The sequence below is a fragment of the Seriola aureovittata genome, chromosome 2 (genome assembly GCF_021018895.1).
Source record: "Seriola aureovittata isolate HTS-2021-v1 ecotype China chromosome 2, ASM2101889v1, whole genome shotgun sequence".
Classification (NCBI taxonomy): Eukaryota; Metazoa; Chordata; class Actinopteri; order Carangiformes; family Carangidae; genus Seriola; species Seriola aureovittata.
This window is the reverse complement of record NC_079365.1, coordinates 896,580-904,131: the sequence shown is the minus strand read 5'-3', so window position 1 is coordinate 904,131 and position 7,552 is coordinate 896,580. Positions and strand designations below refer to the sequence as shown.

At 42.3% G+C, this 7,552-nt stretch overlaps 1 long non-coding RNA gene across 1 annotated transcript; it reads left to right on the top strand.

The window, feature by feature from the left end:
• The first annotated feature begins 3,959 nt into the window (after positions 1 to 3,959).
• On the top strand, positions 3,960 to 6,235 carry LOC130185705 (uncharacterized). The gene is made up of 3 exons (XR_008830193.1): positions 3,960 to 4,076; positions 4,690 to 4,883; positions 4,982 to 6,235. It is a non-coding gene; the product is annotated as an uncharacterized LOC130185705 (long non-coding RNA).
• Positions 6,236 to 7,552: the final 1,317 nt, after the last annotated feature.

Genomic DNA, 7,552 nt, shown 5'->3' with positions numbered 1-7,552 from the left:
TCAACGATGGCTCTACCTGATCATACATGAACAAAACAGAAGCCAGAATCCAAACCTAAACAGCTCATCAACAGTCATCCACTCTCATCAAGGTGCGCTGCACAACTAAAAGAAAAGTTCTGGCTTATGACACTTCTCCTCTTGTATCTAGGCAACACAGGCACATTTCACAATCTCAGCGGTTACAGCGGGAAGTGGAAGTGAGAGATGGCAACTCAGATACAGGAGAAGGATTGATTGAATGGGAATGGGATTGATTGGGACTATAGACCAGAGAAAGGTGCAACGTTACTTTCGTACTCTAACACAAACAAAGTGTGGATAGGAAACTGGTCCGTGCTCATCAGACCTGAACAGAACTTCACCATGAACTTCCGATGACGTCATGATAGGAGAAGCAGCCTGACTCACCTGCTGCGGGAAAAACCCTCAAAAACTAGCCAAAACTTTGCTTAAGCTCCTAACAATTATTGCAAATCGGTAAGAGTGAATACTGAAATGTCCGTGTTAAAAAATGAGACAGAAAAGAGAGGCAAAACCACTAAAAAGGAAGATAAATGGGACCAAGCTGATGCTTTGTCGAAAATGGCCGAAAATATATGACGACAACAGCATGGCAGCAGTGCTTACAGAAGGAGCATACGGAAGCTTTCTAGGACATGATGGCTACTTTATCCAGAGTTGAATCTACTCTTAACGATGTGCTGGAGCGTACAACAAAACTGGAACAACAGATTGTGAAGGTCAAACAAAGAGTGTGCAACATAGAGGATAAAACACTACGACACAAGAGAGCCATCAGTTATCTTCTTCACAGAGAAGCAAAACTATCTGCCAGGTGTGAGAACCTAGAGTGCAGAGCAAGAAGGAATAATTTGTGCATATACGGAGTTAAAGATGGGGAAGAAAAGGACAATATGATTGACTATATAACCAACTTATATAACCAACAACCAAGTTGTGCTTTCACTGGAAAAGACTACGTTTACCTCAAAGGCTTGCCTGCTGCGTACCTCGCTTGACTAACCAGAAGATATGGACATATGTGTAGAAAGAGCGCACTGCACGCTGATGATGAAACCCTTAAACTGTAACCCTCTGATGTCCATTATCTGACCACAGAGTTAAAGACATGACACTTTATCATTAGGAGAGGTGACATTTCAAGGACAGCAGATTTTTCTCTGACCAGGACTAAACAGCAGATGTACAGAAGAAACGCAAAACGGTACAGGAGGTGATAAAACAACTTCTGGGAAAAAAGTGAAAGCCTAATCACGTTCCCTGCCCGGTTGAAAATTCATTTGGAATCTGGTGTGAAGACCTTCAAAACACTCATTGATGCAGCCCCGGTCTTCAGAGAGATGGGAATTCACTTTATGGTGGAGGGACGGGAAAATTTACAGAAGAAACTGCTGCGCAATCAGTGGGAAACGGCACAAACAACCAAGTCATCAGGACTATCAACAATGACAAATGTGGACTTACAGGTTTTCGTTCAAGGTGAAAATTGAAAGGAAGATAACCAAGAGATGTAAGTAAACTGAGAATACTGTTAAATTACTGTTTGGGAGTTAAGCTTACCTTAAAGACCTAGATTTCCTTGTTTTCATAATGAGGTATTACACTTGGCTGTTTAATATAAATGAAAAAGCGTTAGAATAAGAGGGATTTTCCCCTCCAGATGAAGAAGGAGTAGGATTCTTAATTTTTTCTTTCTATATATATGTTCTTTTATTTTATTTTATTTTTTTACCTAAGAAACTCAAGCAGTAGTTACAGTAGCACTGTGTGTGTTATACAGAGAGATTTTTGTTTTGCTCAGTCAGTTTGGGGTTTAGAAGTGCGTTCAGGCTTTTCTTTATATCATGTTAGATGTGAGTCGTGTTGTATCTCAGATGTTCTACAAGGGCAATCCACTATAACTCAAAATTAAAATGAAAAGAAGATTCAATGACAACTATGTTGTCCTCACTACAGTGTAGGAACTGCAGCTATACAACTAGCTAAACTCTTCCTTGCAAATGATGACTTGAGTCGTAGTGAGCTTTAGTTGCTGTGGCTCTTTTACATCACCTTAAACGGACAGAGTGAAAACTGTAACAAAACAAAATACAAAAATCACCATTTTGCTCTGCAACATGTGCTTTTCCTCAATGTAAATAGATATAAATGAAATATTTTTAATACAAACACATCAAATGCCTTTTCATGTAAATAATATTTTTTAACATTCATTTATGCATCCAGCTATTAAATTATTTACTTATGACATTGCCTCTGTGGTGTTTACAGTGTGAAACACAGGTGTGCAGATTCAGCTGGCTCCCTCAAACTACTAACAGGAAGTGAACTCTGAACCCATAACTTCCTAAGCAAGATGAAAACATTTCAAAATAAAAATCTTTCAAAAATAAAAGCACATTCAAATGTATGCCTTAAAGGCAACACAACAACAATACTTTTGCCAAAGTCACATGAAGAATTTGACTATAACCACTTACAATGTCTGTGGACTGAATCATGCTATTAAAAGAAAGAACTTATACAGCGTGTCATGTGGAGTAGTGGTGTAAGCAGGCGCCCCATGTGTAGAGGCCAAAGTCCTCGCTGCAGTCGGCCCCGGCTCGAGTCCTGCATCGGACAGCCTTTGCTGCATGTCATTCCCCCTCTCTCTGCCTCCCCGTTTCCTGTCTCTCTACTGTACTATTGAATAAAGGCATAAAAAAAGCCCAAAAAATATATAAAAAAAGAAAATATGCAACCTACTAAAGAAAATCCAATGCTCAATTGCTTTATTGCAGGAAACCCATTTACCTGAAACGGAGCATAAAAAAGGAAATGGGTGGGGCAAGGAACTAGTCTTTTTCTCAGAAAAAGTTATCCAGATATCCAGAGATTTGTTATGATAGTCTCCATAGGTGAGGTGGAGATATCAATTCTGAACCTTTATGCTCCAAATGAATATGCACAGATTTCTTTATGGAAATTGCAAATATAATTGCTGATAATGCTAAAGCCATGATCATAATTGGGGGACACTTTAATGTGGTGCAAGATGGACGATTAGATAGAACACCAGCAGAGAGTGGACCCCAAAGTAAAAAGACTAAAACACTTAATGATATGATTTCAGAACTAGGGCTGGTGGACCTGTGACCCGAGACATAAATATCTGAAAGAGGAGGACTTTAGTTTTTATTCCAATGTGCACGACAGTTATTCCAGAATCAACTTTTTCTGTCTCCCCCATCAATATATTCATAAAGTAATAGACTATCACATTGAACCAATAACATTTAGTGACCATGCCCAAGTTATGTTAAGAATGATAATGGAGAGGTAACACCATCAACTCTGTGGAAGGGGGCCAAGGCAGTCATTAGGGGGAAAATGATCCGGATTGCATCAAATCTAAAAAAGAAACATCTGAAAGAGCAAATTAAGCTTGAAAATAAATTTAAACAATTGGAAATATAACATAAAATTAAAGGAACATGTAGCATACTATTTGAACTGAAAGGGGACATATTATGCAAAATGCACTTTTCCATGGTTTTCTATCAGTAATATGTGTCCCCGGCCTGTCTACAAAAGTCCATCCTCTCCGTCTTTTGCTTGCTCCACCTTTCAGAAAATGTGTGCTCACACAGGCCAATTGGAGATTTTCCCTTGATGTCGTCATGAAGGGAGATGACACCTCCCCCCAGGTGGGTGACACTCCCCGAGCTAGGTGTGTGTTCCGCCTTCTGAGTCCGCCTTGCAGCCGCTATCGTTTATTCCCTCACATCACGGCTCCGGTAAAACTGTGTCGAAGGTACGAGCGAAGGTAGTTGCTCGGTTGTTGACTGTACAAACCAACACAGAAGTCTTTTTACCCCCTACGCCTGAGGATCTGAAGACCCAGTGGATTTGTTTTATTTTTGATGGACACTTTAGGAGTTGTAGCAGGCTAACCATTTCACCTCGGACTGCTTTCTCAACGAGGGCCAGTACAATGCGGGATTCGCTACATTCTGAAAATAAAGCATGGATAAGCACCGACTGTCCGAGACCCAACTTCAAACTTGGGAGCTGTAAGTTTTACCATTTTATGTTGCTTTACTGTATGTACACGAGAGCCTGTTACGTGTGTTGTTAGCATGGCAGCTAATGTGGCTAACGTTTTGCCTCGTCCACACAGCCGGGTATAGCCACGTACAGATTGTATGCAATTCTTCTGCTTAGTATCGCTGTGTGACGTTGATTAGAGCCACCCTGCTAACTTTATCATACTTGAAGGGCGTTTTAGCTGTCTGTAAAGTCAAGCCGGTAAAATTCAGACTAAACAAGCTTTGCAGTGATTAGCATAGGTGTCTGGGCTTGTTTGTTAGTGCAAACAGTTATTATTGAGAGTCATGCCTTATGATGGTCGTTTTAACGTATATCATGTTTACAGATACAGTGCCTGTAGGGAATGAATAGATAAGAGCAGAGTTAAGGGGATATGTCCAAGGGGATAGTCTGTAATGCAATTTTTTTTGCATTTTGCACATATAGTGAGCTATTTGCAGCATTTACAAGCTTTTGACAACCCGATTTACACATAATTGAGTGCATTTGTTGTTATCATTTTTGCACTGCTTGCAGCTGTTGCCATAACTACACATTTGAGGAGATGTTGGTGTAACCTCTGTTTCCTCTGTTCAGACCAGCACATCAAGTGCATCTATACAGCTTCCTGCAACAAGGGATGTTGCATGCCAGACTGACCCACTGTAGGCACACAGTTATCCTTGAGGACTCTTCAGCCTCACATCAGAAGTACAGCTCTGTAGCCATCTGAAGTGCATCTACTTTTGATAAACCTAACAGTCATTTATCAGTCTTGGAATAATGTGCAGGTAAATGAAGCTGTGGTTACGTAGAACTTGTGAGAGTGTGTAGGCTAAGGTTTCTGTCAACATTAACATCTTTGATTTTCTCTTTACTGTACCTCCAGACTCTACCTGGCTGCCATGTTCTACAATGAAAATGCTGACTGACCACAAGCCCACACAAAAGAAGGTGAACCACTGTTCAAGGTCCAATTTCCAAAGGCCATGAAGGGAGAATGCAGAGCTACACCAGTTAAGACTGAGCCGACATTCTGTGTTATATTATTTTATTTTTTCACATTGTATTAAGTATTGCACGTATAATGTTATGACAGTTCCACCAACAACAAAATACAATAAAGAAAATGTCAGGAGGTAGTTAGAAACAGACTTTCCGTCATTGTTTTGTAAAAAAAACAACAACAAAAAAGTGAAAAACAAAATCTTTTGTGTTTTATCAAACAGGGAATGTGGTGGACCTCATATATGAAAAAGTCTTTGTTGACCTGGGACCATACACAGAAGCTGCTTTGGCCATCCCCGTCCCAGAGGACCTCACTGCACAGTTCGAGCGGCCTGAGAAGGAGGAGGTCATATCCAGCTCTGTGTCCCGGTTCTATCATGGGCCAGTCTAAAACCCACATACCGGCCTGTGGCGTCAGGAAACACGGCATGGATGCGTAGGACCACGCAGGCTGGAATGACGACCAAGATTCTGCGAACAAGGAAGCCCCAGCACCAGCTCACAAAGCTCCTATAGGCTAGATACCTGTACTGACTAAAACAACTGGACAGGGCATTTAGTCTTGCAAACATATATCTATGGTGTGTCTCACAATTTTTTTTATGGATCCAGTGAATCCTACAGTTTTTTTATTATCACTGATTATAAGTCCCTCATTTGATGTAAATAAATGCTTGATCGTTACTAAAGAAATGACTCCTCTGAATTCATATTATATGCACACTATCTGCTGATAGAAGAACTTTACAAATCAAAGAGCAGCTAAACTAATTTATTTGAGGGTGTGTTACTCTATTTGTGGTGTGTTATTACCATTGTAAAATTATGTGCACTGAAGTAAAACAAGACTGCCTAACATCTTTTGTTTAGATTGAAACTATATGTTTTTACAAAGAAGCAAAACGTACTGGTGTACTCCTCTCAACCATAAAGGACCATAGTCAGTGCGGTACATGTTGCAGGCAGAACACATTGAGGCAGAGCGGCTCCAACCCAGGACGGTCTACCATACATGGTAAATCTTCCTCGATCTCCCACAGCCGTCTGGTAACCTACAGTGAATTACAAATGGTAAATGCTATGGTTTATTATAAATGTAAACGAAACAAATTACTGATTAATTTGTCTAGTGAGAATGATACCTGTGGTATCTCCTAGCAACAGATGTTCTCTGTCAAAGGTTGGTGAGGTAAGTTGGACCCAAATGCAGCCAACACTTTGGGGAACGGTGCAGACAGGTTTATTAACCAAAATCCAGACATGAACAGACGATGTGAACAAACCCTGAACTAAACAGACGAACCGACACAGACAAAGGGAAGCACAAAGACTATATAGACACAGGAGGCAAGGTGATTGCACACAGGTGAACACATTAGGGCGGGGCAGACAATTACTACACAGAAACAAGACCAAGACAAGAAGCAAAACACTGAGACACACAAGGAAACCTTATTACAAAATAAAACAGGAAGTGCAAAAGTCCAAAACAAAACTAACAAAAAGTGTCTGCCATGGCAAAACATGACAGAACCCCCCCCTTAAGGGTCGAATCCCAGACGACCCTAAAACAGAACACTAATTGGAACCGACCTGGTACCAGGGGCAGTAGTCAGCTGGACCACCGTCAGGGCACGAGGAACAGAGATCGGCCGGACCACGAGAGGCGGCACAGAGTCAGGGGCCACCGGAGGCGGCAAAGAGTCAGGGGCCACCGGAGGCGGCACAGAGTCAGGGGCCATTGGAGGCGGCACAGAGTCAGGGACCACCGGAGACGGCACGGAGGCAGCGACCACCGGAGGCGGCGCCCCGGCAGGAGTCAATGACAGCAAGTGCCACGTGGGCTGAGTCAGGGCAAGAATCAATGGGGGTGGCGCCCTGGCAGGAACCACGTGCGGGGGTGACGTCATGGCTGGAGCCAGGAGAGGTGGTGACGTCACATCAGGGACCAGGAGAAGCGGTGACGTCACATCAGGAACCAGGGGAGGCGGTGACGTCACATCAGGAACCAGGAGAGGCGGTGACGTCACACCAGTAGCCGTCGTCGACGCCGCCGGAGAACACGAAGCAGTGGCGTAGACACCACAGGAAAGACGGGAACAGTCATCGACGCCACCCAGGAACACAGAGCAGCGGCCGCCGACACCACACCACACTCGTTATAACGACTTATTATTTCATTATCTCGATATAACAAAGATCGTTTTCTCGAGATAACGAATTAATTATTTCACTATCTCGATATAACGAAGGTCAGGTGTGATGATTGTGTGCTGGACTGGACCGGAGCATCCTCATTTCAGCCCACGAGCTGCCACCGGCTGCTTCAGCTAAGGTAACATTAACGTTAACAACATTTATTTAACCGGAATGTGTATTAACATTTGTACGTGGACGGGTATGTATGCATACATGTAAATATATTTATATACATGTAGATGCTAAAAAAAAT